At 47.6% G+C, this 13,867-nt stretch overlaps 9 non-coding genes across 9 annotated transcripts; all 9 read right to left on the bottom strand.

Moving 5' to 3' along the window:
- Positions 1 to 755: 755 nt before the first annotated feature.
- Positions 756 to 946, bottom strand: LOC142693603 (U2 spliceosomal RNA). Its single transcript, XR_012861928.1, has one exon. It is a non-coding gene; the product is annotated as a U2 spliceosomal RNA (small nuclear RNA).
- A 1,288-nt stretch (positions 947 to 2,234) lies between these two features.
- On the bottom strand, positions 2,235 to 2,425 carry LOC142693602 (U2 spliceosomal RNA). The gene has a single exon (XR_012861927.1). It is a non-coding gene; the product is annotated as a U2 spliceosomal RNA (small nuclear RNA).
- Positions 2,426 to 3,717: 1,292 nt separating this feature from the next.
- On the bottom strand, positions 3,718 to 3,908 carry LOC142693601 (U2 spliceosomal RNA). Its single transcript, XR_012861926.1, has one exon. It is a non-coding gene; the product is annotated as a U2 spliceosomal RNA (small nuclear RNA).
- Positions 3,909 to 5,200: 1,292 nt separating this feature from the next.
- On the bottom strand, positions 5,201 to 5,391 carry LOC142693599 (U2 spliceosomal RNA). Its single transcript, XR_012861925.1, has one exon. It is a non-coding gene; the product is annotated as a U2 spliceosomal RNA (small nuclear RNA).
- A 1,296-nt stretch (positions 5,392 to 6,687) lies between these two features.
- On the bottom strand, positions 6,688 to 6,878 carry LOC142693598 (U2 spliceosomal RNA). The gene has a single exon (XR_012861924.1). It is a non-coding gene; the product is annotated as a U2 spliceosomal RNA (small nuclear RNA).
- Positions 6,879 to 8,169: 1,291 nt separating this feature from the next.
- LOC142693597 (U2 spliceosomal RNA) lies at positions 8,170 to 8,360 on the bottom strand. Its single transcript, XR_012861923.1, has one exon. It is a non-coding gene; the product is annotated as a U2 spliceosomal RNA (small nuclear RNA).
- Positions 8,361 to 9,660: 1,300 nt separating this feature from the next.
- Positions 9,661 to 9,851, bottom strand: LOC142693596 (U2 spliceosomal RNA). The gene has a single exon (XR_012861922.1). It is a non-coding gene; the product is annotated as a U2 spliceosomal RNA (small nuclear RNA).
- Positions 9,852 to 11,151: 1,300 nt separating this feature from the next.
- Positions 11,152 to 11,342, bottom strand: LOC142693595 (U2 spliceosomal RNA). The gene has a single exon (XR_012861921.1). It is a non-coding gene; the product is annotated as a U2 spliceosomal RNA (small nuclear RNA).
- Positions 11,343 to 12,629: 1,287 nt separating this feature from the next.
- On the bottom strand, positions 12,630 to 12,820 carry LOC142693594 (U2 spliceosomal RNA). The gene has a single exon (XR_012861920.1). It is a non-coding gene; the product is annotated as a U2 spliceosomal RNA (small nuclear RNA).
- Positions 12,821 to 13,867: the final 1,047 nt, after the last annotated feature.

Below are 13,867 nucleotides of genomic sequence, written 5' to 3'. Positions count from 1 at the left end.
CACTGCAACAGCCGGCCGCCAGGCTGTCTTTTTTTTGCACAGCTAGTTGCCTCCAGGAGGCCACAAGAGGGAGACAAGGGACTGCAAAATGGAAAATAGGCATCCACCAACTTTACAGACAACTTCTCCTTGCTCCTACAACCTCCATCCTTGCACAGTTTGTTATTCTTCTAGGTAACATAGTAACAAATCCAAATTGCTGCTCTCTTTGTAGGCAAGCAAGGCTTTGTTGCAACTGCAATTCTTACTTCTTCTTGAAATGTAGGGACGACAGTACATTCCATCACATCCATCTAGTGTACACAGGTAGGTCCATTGTGGCGGGCAGGCGAGCGGGCGGGCTGCTTTATTGGCTGTTTGCTGTTCCCCTACTCCACTCCACTATTTGACTGTTGTGCTGCATCAATCAATCAATCAATCAATCAATCAATCAATCAATCAATCAATCAATCAATCAGTGGCTGGCTCAGGTGCAGCTCTTTAACTTACCTAAAAGGGAGAGCGGAGAGAAGACAAGGAAGGTGAATGAGGTGTTCCAATGTGAAATGCCGGAAACACAGAAACACAGACGACACACAACAAGAGGTGGCAATCTATTAATTAATTGCATTTAATCAATGAGCTCATTATCACTCATGCATTGTCCAACAGGTGTTGAAATAATGGGATTAAAAGGGGAGATCCCTTCAGAAAGACAGAAACAATAGCAAAGACAAAAAACACTTTTGGAATCTGCTTTTAGTCAACACATAAGGAAAGGGTGCACCGGTCCTGGAAATACTGCAATACCAGGTCAATGCGTGGAGTGGACAGAGCAAGCTCTATTTCCATCTCCCTGTTCTAAAAATCCATTTAATATATGGTCCCCAGATAGGGGACGTATCAGATATTAAACTGATAAGAACAGATACTACACTTGATCTTAGCCAAAAGGCCGAGAAGCGATAACCCGAACGGGCCGCGCGTTGCCCGAGCCTGCCCGATACTGCTGTTCAGCCCTTGCAGCGATTCAGCCTACTTCTAGGCAATTCCATGGGGCCCTGCAGGCTCACACACTCACAGCTACACGGGAGGTGAATAAAGGCCGGAGAGGAAGCCAGACAGGATTTGCTTCTTTTGCTTGCACCACAATGCAGTGCTGAAAGAGGAGGAATCTACATAAAAACGCCTTCCTGGCAACGCCCAAATGCCCTGCTGCCATGCAGATAAACACTGGCAGCGGCAGCAAGTGCATGCCCACAGCCACCCCTTGTTCCTTCACACCTTGTATCAGCTGTAATCCAGTCCAGTCCAGTGCTGCCTGCTGAGCAGCACTGACCAACACTGCCTGGGCCCAGGCTTTTATCTCTGAGGCCCCATTATGATGTCAGAAAGCTGGCTCTGGAATCCTGAGGGCTCCACTATGACACGTGCAAAGTTCCGTCTGAACTTTATATAAGACGGTGAGGCTCAGTCAGTCACTCAGTGTTGCCTGAGAGGGCAACACTGCAACAGCCGGCCGCCAGGCTGTCTTTTTTTTGCACAGCTAGTTGCCTCCAGGAGGCCACAAGAGGGAGACAAGGGACTGCAAAATGGAAAATAGGCATCCACCAACTTTACAGACAACTTCTCCTTGCTCCTACAACCTCCATCCTTGCACAGTTTGTTATTCTTCTAGGTAACATAGTAACAAATCCAAATTGCTGCTCTCTTTGTAGGCAAGCAAGGCTTTGTTGCAACTGCAATTCTTACTTCTTCTTGAAATGTAGGGACGACAGTACATTCCATCACATCCATCTAGTGTACACAGGTAGGTCCATTGTGGCGGGCAGGCGAGCGGGCGGGCTGCTTTATTGGCTGTTTGCTGTTCCCCTACTCCACTCCACTATTTGACTGTTGTGCTGCATCAATCAATCAATCAATCAATCAATCAATCAATCAATCAATCAATCAATCAGTGGCTGGCTCAGGTGCAGCTCTTTAACTTACCTAAAAGGGAGGGCGGAGAGAAGACAAGGAAGGTGAATGAGGTGTTCCAATGTGAAATGCCGGAAACACAGAAACACAGACGACACACAACAAGAGGTGGCAATCTATTCATTAATTGCATTTAATCAATGAGCTCATTATCACTCATGCATTGTCCAACAGGTGTTGAAATAATGGGATTAAAAGGGGAGATCCCTTCAGAAAGACAGAAACAATAGCAAAGACAAAAAACACTTTTGGAATCTGCTTTTAGTCAACACATAAGGAAAGGGTGCACCGGTCCTGGAAATACTGCAATACCAGGTCAATGCGTGGAGTGGACAGAGCAAGCTCTATTTCCATCTCCCTGTTCTAAAAATCCATTTAATATATGGTCCCCAGATAGGGGACGTATCAGATATTAAACTGATAAGAACAGATACTACACTTGATCTTAGCCAAAAGGCCGAGAAGCGATAACCCGAACGGGCCGCGCGTTGCCCGAGCCTGCCCGATACTGCTGTTCAGCCCTTGCAGCGATTCAGCCTACTTCTAGGCAATTCCATGGGGCCCTGCAGGCTCACACACTCACAGCTACACGGGAGGTGAATAAAGGCCGGAGAGGAAGCCAGACAGGATTTGCTTCTTTTGCTTGCACCACAATGCAGTGCTGAAAGAGGAGGAATCTACATAAAAACGCCTTCCTGGCAACGCCCAAATGCCCTGCTGCCATGCAGATAAACACTGGCAGCGGCAGCAAGTGCATGCCCACAGCCACCCCTTGTTCCTTCACACCTTGTATCAGCTGTAATCCAGTCCAGTCCAGTGCTGCCTGCTGAGCAGCACTGACCAACACTGCCTGGGCCCAGGCTTTTATCTCTGAGGCCCCATTATGATGTCAGAAAGCTGGCTCTGGAATCCTGAGGGCTCCACTATGACACGTGCAAAGTTCCGTCTGAACTTTATATAAGACGGTGAGGCTCAGTCAGTCACTCAGTGTTGCCTGAGAGGGCAACACTGCAACAGCCGGCCGCCAGGCTGTCTTTTTTTTGCACAGCTAGTTGCCTCCAGGAGGCCACAAGAGGGAGACAAGGGACTGCAAAATGGAAAATAGGCATCCACCAACTTTACAGACAACTTCTCCTTGCTCCTACAACCTCCATCCTTGCACAGTTTGTTATTCTTCTAGGTAACATAGTAACAAATCCAAATTGCTGCTCTCTTTGTAGGCAAGCAAGGCTTTGTTGCAACTGCAATTCTTACTTCTTCTTGAAATGTAGGGACGACAGTACATTCCATCACATCCATCTAGTGTACACAGGTAGGTCCATTGTGGCGGGCAGGCGAGCGGGCGGGCTGCTTTATTGGCTGTTTGCTGTTCCCCTACTCCACTCCACTATTTGACTGTTGTGCTGCATCAATCAATCAATCAATCAATCAATCAATCAATCAATCAATCAATCAATCAATCAGTGGCTGGCTCAGGTGCAGCTCTTTAACTTACCTAAAAGGGAGGGCGGAGAGAAGACAAGGAAGGTGAATGAGGTGTTCCAATGTGAAATGCCGGAAACACAGAAACACAGACGACACACAACAAGAGGTGGCAATCTATTCATTAATTGCATTTAATCAATGAGCTCATTATCACTCATGCATTGTCCAACAGGTGTTGAAATAATGGGATTAAAAGGGGAGATCCCTTCAGAAAGACAGAAACAATAGCAAAGACAAAAAACACTTTTGGAATCTGCTTTTAGTCAACACATAAGGAAAGGGTGCACCGGTCCTGGAAATACTGCAATACCAGGTCAATGCGTGGAGTGGACAGAGCAAGCTCTATTTCCATCTCCCTGTTCTAAAAATCCATTTAATATATGGTCCCCAGATAGGGGACGTATCAGATATTAAACTGATAAGAACAGATACTACACTTGATCTTAGCCAAAAGGCCGAGAAGCGATAACCCGAACGGGCCGCGCGTTGCCCGAGCCTGCCCGATACTGCTGTTCAGCCCTTGCAGCGATTCAGCCTACTTCTAGGCAATTCCATGGGGCCCTGCAGGCTCACACACTCACAGCTACACGGGAGGTGAATAAAGGCCGGAGAGGAAGCCAGACAGGATTTGCTTCTTTTGCTTGCACCACAATGCAGTGCTGAAAGAGGAGGAATCTACATAAAAACGCCTTCCTGGCAACGCCCAAATGCCCTGCTGCCATGCAGATAAACACTGGCAGCGGCAGCAAGTGCATGCCCACAGCCACCCCTTGTTCCTTCACACCTTGTATCAGCTGTAATCCAGTCCAGTCCAGTGCTGCCTGCTGAGCAGCACTGACCAACACTGCCTGGGCCCAGGCTTTTATCTCTGAGGCCCCATTATGATGTCAGAAAGCTGGCTCTGGAATCCTGAGGGCTCCACTATGACACGTGCAAAGTTCCGTCTGAACTTTATATAAGACGGTGAGGCTCAGTCAGTCACTCAGTGTTGCCTGAGAGGGCAACACTGCAACAGCCGGCTGCCAGGCTGTCTTTTTTTTGCACAGCTAGTTGCCTCCAGGAGGCCACAAGAGGGAGACAAGGGACTGCAAAATGGAAAATAGGCATCCACCAACTTTACAGACAACTTCTCCTTGCTCCTACAACCTCCATCCTTGCACAGTTTGTTATTCTTCTAGGTAACATAGTAACAAATCCAAATTGCTGCTCTCTTTGTAGGCAAGCAAGGCTTTGTTGCAACTGCAATTCTTACTTCTTCTTGAAATGTAGGGACGACAGTACATTCCATCACATCCATCTAGTGTACACAGGTAGGTCCATTGTGGCGGGCAGGCGAGCGGGCGGGCTGCTTTATTGGCTGTTTGCTGTTCCCCTACTCCACTCCACTATTTGACTGTTGTGCTGCATCAATCAATCAATCAATCAATCAATCAATCAATCAATCAATCAATCAATCAATCAGTGGCTGGCTCAGGTGCAGCTCTTTAACTTACCTAAAAGGGAGGGCGGAGAGAAGACAAGGAAGGTGAATGAGGTGTTCCAATGTGAAATGCCGGAAACACAGAAACACAGACGACACACAACAAGAGGTGGCAATCTATTCATTAATTGCATTTAATCAATGAGCTCATTATCACTCATGCATTGTCCAACAGGTGTTGAAATAATGGGATTAAAAGGGGAGATCCCTTCAGAAAGACAGAAACAATAGCAAAGACAAAAAACACTTTTGGAATCTGCTTTTAGTCAACACATAAGGAAAGGGTGCACCGGTCCTGGAAATACTGCAATACCAGGTCAATGCGTGGAGTGGACAGAGCAAGCTCTATTTCCATCTCCCTGTTCTAAAAATCCATTTAATATATGGTCCCCAGATAGGGGACGTATCAGATATTAAACTGATAAGAACAGATACTACACTTGATCTTAGCCAAAAGGCCGAGAAGCGATAACCCGAACGGGCCGCGCGTTGCCCGAGCCTGCCCGATACTGCTGTTCAGCCCTTGCAGCGATTCAGCCTACTTCTAGGCAATTCCATGGGGCCCTGCAGGCTCACACACTCACAGCTACACGGGAGGTGAATAAAGGCCGGAGAGGAAGCCAGACAGGATTTGCTTCTTTTGCTTGCACCACAATGCAGTGCTGAAAGAGGAGGAATCTACATAAAAACGCCTTCCTGGCAACGCCCAAATGCCCTGCTGCCATGCAGATAAACACTGGCAGCGGCAGCAAGTGCATGCCCACAGCCACCCCTTGTTCCTTCACACCTTGTATCAGCTGTAATCCAGTCCAGTCCAGTGCTGCCTGCTGAGCAGCACTGACCAACACTGCCTGGGCCCAGGCTTTTATCTCTGAGGCCCCATTATGATGTCAGAAAGCTGGCTCTGGAATCCTGAGGGCTCCACTATGACACGTGCAAAGTTCCGTCTGAACTTTATATAAGACGGTGAGGCTCAGTCAGTCACTCAGTGTTGCCTGAGAGGGCAACACTGCAACAGCCGGCCGCCAGGCTGTCTTTTTTTTGCACAGCTAGTTGCCTCCAGGAGGCCACAAGAGGGAGACAAGGGACTGCAAAATGGAAAATAGGCATCCACCAACTTTACAGACAACTTCTCCTTGCTCCTACAACCTCCATCCTTGCACAGTTTGTTATTCTTCTAGGTAACATAGTAACAAATCCAAATTGCTGCTCTCTTTGTAGGCAAGCAAGGCTTTGTTGCAACTGCAATTCTTACTTCTTCTTGAAATGTAGGGACGACAGTACATTCCATCACATCCATCTAGTGTACACAGGTAGGTCCATTGTGGCGGGCAGGCGAGCGGGCGGGCTGCTTTATTGGCTGTTTGCTGTTCCCCTACTCCACTCCACTATTTGACTGTTGTGCTGCATCAATCAATCAATCAATCAATCAATCAATCAATCAATCAATCAATCAATCAATCAATCAGTGGCTGGCTCAGGTGCAGCTCTTTAACTTACCTAAAAGGGAGAGCGGAGAGAAGACAAGGAAGGTGAATGAGGTGTTCCAATGTGAAATGCCGGAAACACAGAAACACAGACGACACACAACAAGAGGTGGCAATCTATTAATTAATTGCATTTAATCAATGAGCTCATTATCACTCATGCATTGTCCAACAGGTGTTGAAATAATGGGATTAAAAGGGGAGATCCCTTCAGAAAGACAGAAACAATAGCAAAGACAAAAAACACTTTTGGAATCTGCTTTTAGTCAACACATAAGGAAAGGGTGCACCGGTCCTGGAAATACTGCAATACCAGGTCAATGCGTGGAGTGGACAGAGCAAGCTCTATTTCCATCTCCCTGTTCTAAAAATCCATTTAATATATGGTCCCCAGATAGGGGACGTATCAGATATTAAACTGATAAGAACAGATACTACACTTGATCTTAGCCAAAAGGCCGAGAAGCGATAACCCGAACGGGCCGCGCGTTGCCCGAGCCTGCCCGATACTGCTGTTCAGCCCTTGCAGCGATTCAGCCTACTTCTAGGCAATTCCATGGGGCCCTGCAGGCTCACACACTCACAGCTACACGGGAGGTGAATAAAGGCCGGAGAGGAAGCCAGACAGGATTTGCTTCTTTTGCTTGCACCACAATGCAGTGCTGAAAGAGGAGGAATCTACATAAAAACGCCTTCCTGGCAACGCCCAAATGCCCTGCTGCCATGCAGATAAACACTGGCAGCGGCAGCAAGTGCATGCCCACAGCCACCCCTTGTTCCTTCACACCTTGTATCAGCTGTAATCCAGTCCAGTCCAGTGCTGCCTGCTGAGCAGCACTGACCAACACTGCCTGGGCCCAGGCTTTTATCTCTGAGGCCCCATTATGATGTCAGAAAGCTGGCTCTGGAATCCTGAGGGCTCCACTATGACACGTGCAAAGTTCCGTCTGAACTTTATATAAGACGGTGAGGCTCAGTCAGTCACTCAGTGTTGCCTGAGAGGGCAACACTGCAACAGCCGGCCGCCAGGCTGTCTTTTTTTTGCACAGCTAGTTGCCTCCAGGAGGCCACAAGAGGGAGACAAGGGACTGCAAAATGGAAAATAGGCATCCACCAACTTTACAGACAACTTCTCCTTGCTCCTACAACCTCCATCCTTGCACAGTTTGTTATTCTTCTAGGTAACATAGTAACAAATCCAAATTGCTGCTCTCTTTGTAGGCAAGCAAGGCTTTGTTGCAACTGCAATTCTTACTTCTTCTTGAAATGTAGGGACGACAGTACATTCCATCACATCCATCTAGTGTACACAGGTAGGTCCATTGTGGCGGGCAGGCGAGCGGGCGGGCTGCTTTATTGGCTGTTTGCTGTTCCCCTACTCCACTCCACTATTTGACTGTTGTGCTGATCAATCAATCAATCAATCAATCAATCAATCAATCAATCAATCAATCAATCAATCAGTGGCTGGCTCAGGTGCAGCTCTTTAACTTACCTAAAAGGGAGGGCGGAGAGAAGACAAGGAAGGTGAATGAGGTGTTCCAATGTGAAATGCCGGAAACACAGAAACACAGACGACACACAACAAGAGGTGGCAATCTATTCATTAATTGCATTTAATCAATGAGCTCATTATCACTCATGCATTGTCCAACAGGTGTTGAAATAATGGGATTAAAAGGGGAGATCCCTTCAGAAAGACAGAAACAATAGCAAAGACAAAAAACACTTTTGGAATCTGCTTTTAGTCAACACATAAGGAAAGGGTGCACCGGTCCTGGAAATACTGCAATACCAGGTCAATGCGTGGAGTGGACAGAGCAAGCTCTATTTCCATCTCCCTGTTCTAAAAATCCATTTAATATATGGTCCCCAGATAGGGGACGTATCAGATATTAAACTGATAAGAACAGATACTACACTTGATCTTAGCCAAAAGGCCGAGAAGCGATAACCCGAACGGGCCGCGCGTTGCCCGAGCCTGCCCGATACTGCTGTTCAGCCCTTGCAGCGATTCAGCCTACTTCTAGGCAATTCCATGGGGCCCTGCAGGCTCACACACTCACAGCTACACGGGAGGTGAATAAAGGCCGGAGAGGAAGCCAGACAGGATTTGCTTCTTTTGCTTGCACCACAATGCAGTGCTGAAAGAGGAGGAATCTACATAAAAACGCCTTCCTGGCAACGCCCAAATGCCCTGCTGCCATGCAGATAAACACTGGCAGCGGCAGCAAGTGCATGCCCACAGCCACCCCTTGTTCCTTCACACCTTGTATCAGCTGTAATCCAGTCCAGTCCAGTGCTGCCTGCTGAGCAGCACTGACCAACACTGCCTGGGCCCAGGCTTTTATCTCTGAGGCCCCATTATGATGTCAGAAAGCTGGCTCTGGAATCCTGAGGGCTCCACTATGACACGTGCAAAGTTCCGTCTGAACTTTATATAAGACGGTGAGGCTCAGTCAGTCACTCAGTGTTGCCTGAGAGGGCAACACTGCAACAGCCGGCCGCCAGGCTGTCTTTTTTTTGCACAGCTAGTTGCCTCCAGGAGGCCACAAGAGGGAGACAAGGGACTGCAAAATGGAAAATAGGCATCCACCAACTTTACAGACAACTTCTCCTTGCTCCTACAACCTCCATCCTTGCACAGTTTGTTATTCTTCTAGGTAACATAGTAACAAATCCAAATTGCTGCTCTCTTTGTAGGCAAGCAAGGCTTTGTTGCAACTGCAATTCTTACTTCTTCTTGAAATGTAGGGACGACAGTACATTCCATCACATCCATCTAGTGTACACAGGTAGGTCCATTGTGGCGGGCAGGCGAGCGGGCGGGCTGCTTTATTGGCTGTTTGCTGTTCCCCTACTCCACTCCACTATTTGACTGTTGTGCTGCATCAATCAATCAATCAATCAATCAATCAATCAATCAATCAATCAATCAATCAATCAATCAATCAGTGGCTGGCTCAGGTGCAGCTCTTTAACTTACCTAAAAGGGAGGGCGGAGAGAAGACAAGGAAGGTGAATGAGGTGTTCCAATGTGAAATGCCGGAAACACAGAAACACAGACGACACACAACAAGAGGTGGCAATCTATTCATTAATTGCATTTAATCAATGAGCTCATTATCACTCATGCATTGTCCAACAGGTGTTGAAATAATGGGATTAAAAGGGGAGATCCCTTCAGAAAGACAGAAACAATAGCAAAGACAAAAAACACTTTTGGAATCTGCTTTTAGTCAACACATAAGGAAAGGGTGCACCGGTCCTGGAAATACTGCAATACCAGGTCAATGCGTGGAGTGGACAGAGCAAGCTCTATTTCCATCTCCCTGTTCTAAAAATCCATTTAATATATGGTCCCCAGATAGGGGACGTATCAGATATTAAACTGATAAGAACAGATACTACACTTGATCTTAGCCAAAAGGCCGAGAAGCGATAACCCGAACGGGCCGCGCGTTGCCCGAGCCTGCCCGATACTGCTGTTCAGCCCTTGCAGCGATTCAGCCTACTTCTAGGCAATTCCATGGGGCCCTGCAGGCTCACACACTCACAGCTACACGGGAGGTGAATAAAGGCCGGAGAGGAAGCCAGACAGGATTTGCTTCTTTTGCTTGCACCACAATGCAGTGCTGAAAGAGGAGGAATCTACATAAAAACGCCTTCCTGGCAACGCCCAAATGCCCTGCTGCCATGCAGATAAACACTGGCAGCGGCAGCAAGTGCATGCCCACAGCCACCCCTTGTTCCTTCACACCTTGTATCAGCTGTAATCCAGTCCAGTCCAGTGCTGCCTGCTGAGCAGCACTGACCAACACTGCCTGGGCCCAGGCTTTTATCTCTGAGGCCCCATTATGATGTCAGAAAGCTGGCTCTGGAATCCTGAGGGCTCCACTATGACACGTGCAAAGTTCCGTCTGAACTTTATATAAGACGGTGAGGCTCAGTCAGTCACTCAGTGTTGCCTGAGAGGGCAACACTGCAACAGCCGGCCGCCAGGCTGTCTTTTTTTTGCACAGCTAGTTGCCTCCAGGAGGCCACAAGAGGGAGACAAGGGACTGCAAAATGGAAAATAGGCATCCACCAACTTTACAGACAACTTCTCCTTGCTCCTACAACCTCCATCCTTGCACAGTTTGTTATTCTTCTAGGTAACATAGTAACAAATCCAAATTGCTGCTCTCTTTGTAGGCAAGCAAGGCTTTGTTGCAACTGCAATTCTTACTTCTTCTTGAAATGTAGGGACGACAGTACATTCCATCACATCCATCTAGTGTACACAGGTAGGTCCATTGTGGCGGGCAGGCGAGCGGGCGGGCTGCTTTATTGGCTGTTTGCTGTTCCCCTACTCCACTCCACTATTTGACTGTTGTGCTGCATCAATCAATCAATCAATCAATCAATCAATCAATCAATCAATCAATCAATCAATCAATCAATCAGTGGCTGGCTCAGGTGCAGCTCTTTAACTTACCTAAAAGGGAGGGCGGAGAGAAGACAAGGAAGGTGAATGAGGTGTTCCAATGTGAAATGCCGGAAACACAGAAACACAGACGACACACAGCAAGAGGTGGCAATCTATTCATTAATTGCATTTAATCAATGAGCTCATTATCACTCATGCATTGTCCAACAGGTGTTGAAATAATGGGATTAAAAGGGGAGATCCCTTCAGAAAGACAGAAACAATAGCAAAGACAAAAAACACTTTTGGAATCTGCTTTTAGTCAACACATAAGGAAAGGGTGCACCGGTCCTGGAAATACTGCAATACCAGGTCAATGCGTGGAGTGGACAGAGCAAGCTCTATTTCCATCTCCCTGTTCTAAAAATCCATTTAATATATGGTCCCCAGATAGGGGACGTATCAGATATTAAACTGATAAGAACAGATACTACACTTGATCTTAGCCAAAAGGCCGAGAAGCGATAACCCGAACGGGCCGCGCGTTGCCCGAGCCTGCCCGATACTGCTGTTCAGCCCTTGCAGCGATTCAGCCTACTTCTAGGCAATTCCATGGGGCCCTGCAGGCTCACACACTCACAGCTACACGGGAGGTGAATAAAGGCCGGAGAGGAAGCCAGACAGGATTTGCTTCTTTTGCTTGCACCACAATGCAGTGCTGAAAGAGGAGGAATCTACATAAAAACGCCTTCCTGGCAACGCCCAAATGCCCTGCTGCCATGCAGATAAACACTGGCAGCGGCAGCAAGTGCATGCCCACAGCCACCCCTTGTTCCTTCACACCTTGTATCAGCTGTAATCCAGTCCAGTCCAGTGCTGCCTGCTGAGCAGCACTGACCAACACTGCCTGGGCCCAGGCTTTTATCTCTGAGGCCCCATTATGATGTCAGAAAGCTGGCTCTGGAATCCTGAGGGCTCCACTATGACACGTGCAAAGTTCCGTCTGAACTTTATATAAGACGGTGAGGCTCAGTCAGTCACTCAGTGTTGCCTGAGAGGGCAACACTGCAACAGCCGGCCGCCAGGCTGTCTTTTTTTTGCACAGCTAGTTGCCTCCAGGAGGCCACAAGAGGGAGACAAGGGACTGCAAAATGGAAAATAGGCATCCACCAACTTTACAGACAACTTCTCCTTGCTCCTACAACCTCCATCCTTGCACAGTTTGTTATTCTTCTAGGTAACATAGTAACAAATCCAAATTGCTGCTCTCTTTGTAGGCAAGCAAGGCTTTGTTGCAACTGCAATTCTTACTTCTTCTTGAAATGTAGGGACGACAGTACATTCCATCACATCCATCTAGTGTACACAGGTAGGTCCATTGTGGCGGGCAGGCGAGCGGGCGGGCTGCTTTATTGGCTGTTTGCTGTTCCCCTACTCCACTCCACTATTTGACTGTTGTGCTGCATCAATCAATCATCAATCAATCAATCAATCAATCAATCAATCAATCAATCAGTGGCTGGCTCAGGTGCAGCTCTTTAACTTACCTAAAAGGGAGGGCGGAGAGAAGACAAGGAAGGTGAATGAGGTGTTCCAATGTGAAATGCCGGAAACACAGAAACACAGACGACACACAACAAGAGGTGGCAATCTATTCATTAATTGCATTTAATCAATGAGCTCATTATCACTCATGCATTGTCCAACAGGTGTTGAAATAATGGGATTAAAAGGGGAGATCCCTTCAGAAAGACAGAAACAATAGCAAAGACAAAAAACACTTTTGGAATCTGCTTTTAGTCAACACATAAGGAAAGGGTGCACCGGTCCTGGAAATACTGCAATACCAGGTCAATGCGTGGAGTGGACAGAGCAAGCTCTATTTCCATCTCCCTGTTCTAAAAATCCATTTAATATATGGTCCCCAGATAGGGGACGTATCAGATATTAAACTGATAAGAACAGATACTACACTTGATCTTAGCCAAAAGGCCGAGAAGCGATAACCCGAACGGGCCGCGCGTTGCCCGAGCCTGCCCGATACTGCTGTTCAGCCCTTGCAGCGATTCAGCCTACTTCTAGGCAATTCCATGGGGCCCTGCAGGCTCACACACTCACAGCTACACGGGAGGTGAATAAAGGCCGGAGAGGAAGCCAGACAGGATTTGCTTCTTTTGCTTGCACCACAATGCAGTGCTGAAAGAGGAGGAATCTACATAAAAACGCCTTCCTGGCAACGCCCAAATGCCCTGCTGCCATGCAGATAAACACTGGCAGCGGCAGCAAGTGCATGCCCACAGCCACCCCTTGTTCCTTCACACCTTGTATCAGCTGTAATCCAGTCCAGTCCAGTGCTGCCTGCTGAGCAGCACTGACCAACACTGCCTGGGCCCAGGCTTTTATCTCTGAGGCCCCATTATGATGTCAGAAAGCTGGCTCTGGAATCCTGAGGGCTCCACTATGACACGTGCAAAGTTCCGTCTGAACTTTATATAAGACGGTGAGGCTCAGTCAGTCACTCAGTGTTGCCTGAGAGGGCAACACTGCAACAGCCGGCTGCCAGGCTGTCTTTTTTTTGCACAGCTAGTTGCCTCCAGGAGGCCACAAGAGGGAGACAAGGGACTGCAAAATGGAAAATAGGCATCCACCAACTTTACAGACAACTTCTCCTTGCTCCTACAACCTCCATCCTTGCACAGTTTGTTATTCTTCTAGGTAACATAGTAACAAATCCAAATTGCTGCTCTCTTTGTAGGCAAGCAAGGCTTTGTTGCAACTGCAATTCTTACTTCTTCTTGAAATGTAGGGACGACAGTACATTCCATCACATCCATCTAGTGTACACAGGTAGGTCCATTGTGGCGGGCAGGCGAGCGGGCGGGCTGCTTTATTGGCTGTTTGCTGTTCCCCTACTCCACTCCACTATTTGACTGTTGTGCTGCATCAATCAATCAATCAATCAATCAATCAATCAATCAATCAATCAATCAATCAATCAGTGGCTGGCTCAGGTGCAGCTCTTTAACTTACCTAAAAGGGAGGGCGGAGAGA

The sequence above is a fragment of the Rhinoderma darwinii genome, assembly GCF_050947455.1.
Source record: "Rhinoderma darwinii isolate aRhiDar2 chromosome 5 unlocalized genomic scaffold, aRhiDar2.hap1 SUPER_5_unloc_43, whole genome shotgun sequence".
NCBI classification, from domain to species: domain Eukaryota; kingdom Metazoa; phylum Chordata; class Amphibia; order Anura; family Rhinodermatidae; genus Rhinoderma; species Rhinoderma darwinii.
This window is presented reverse-complemented; position numbering and strand designations above follow the sequence as displayed.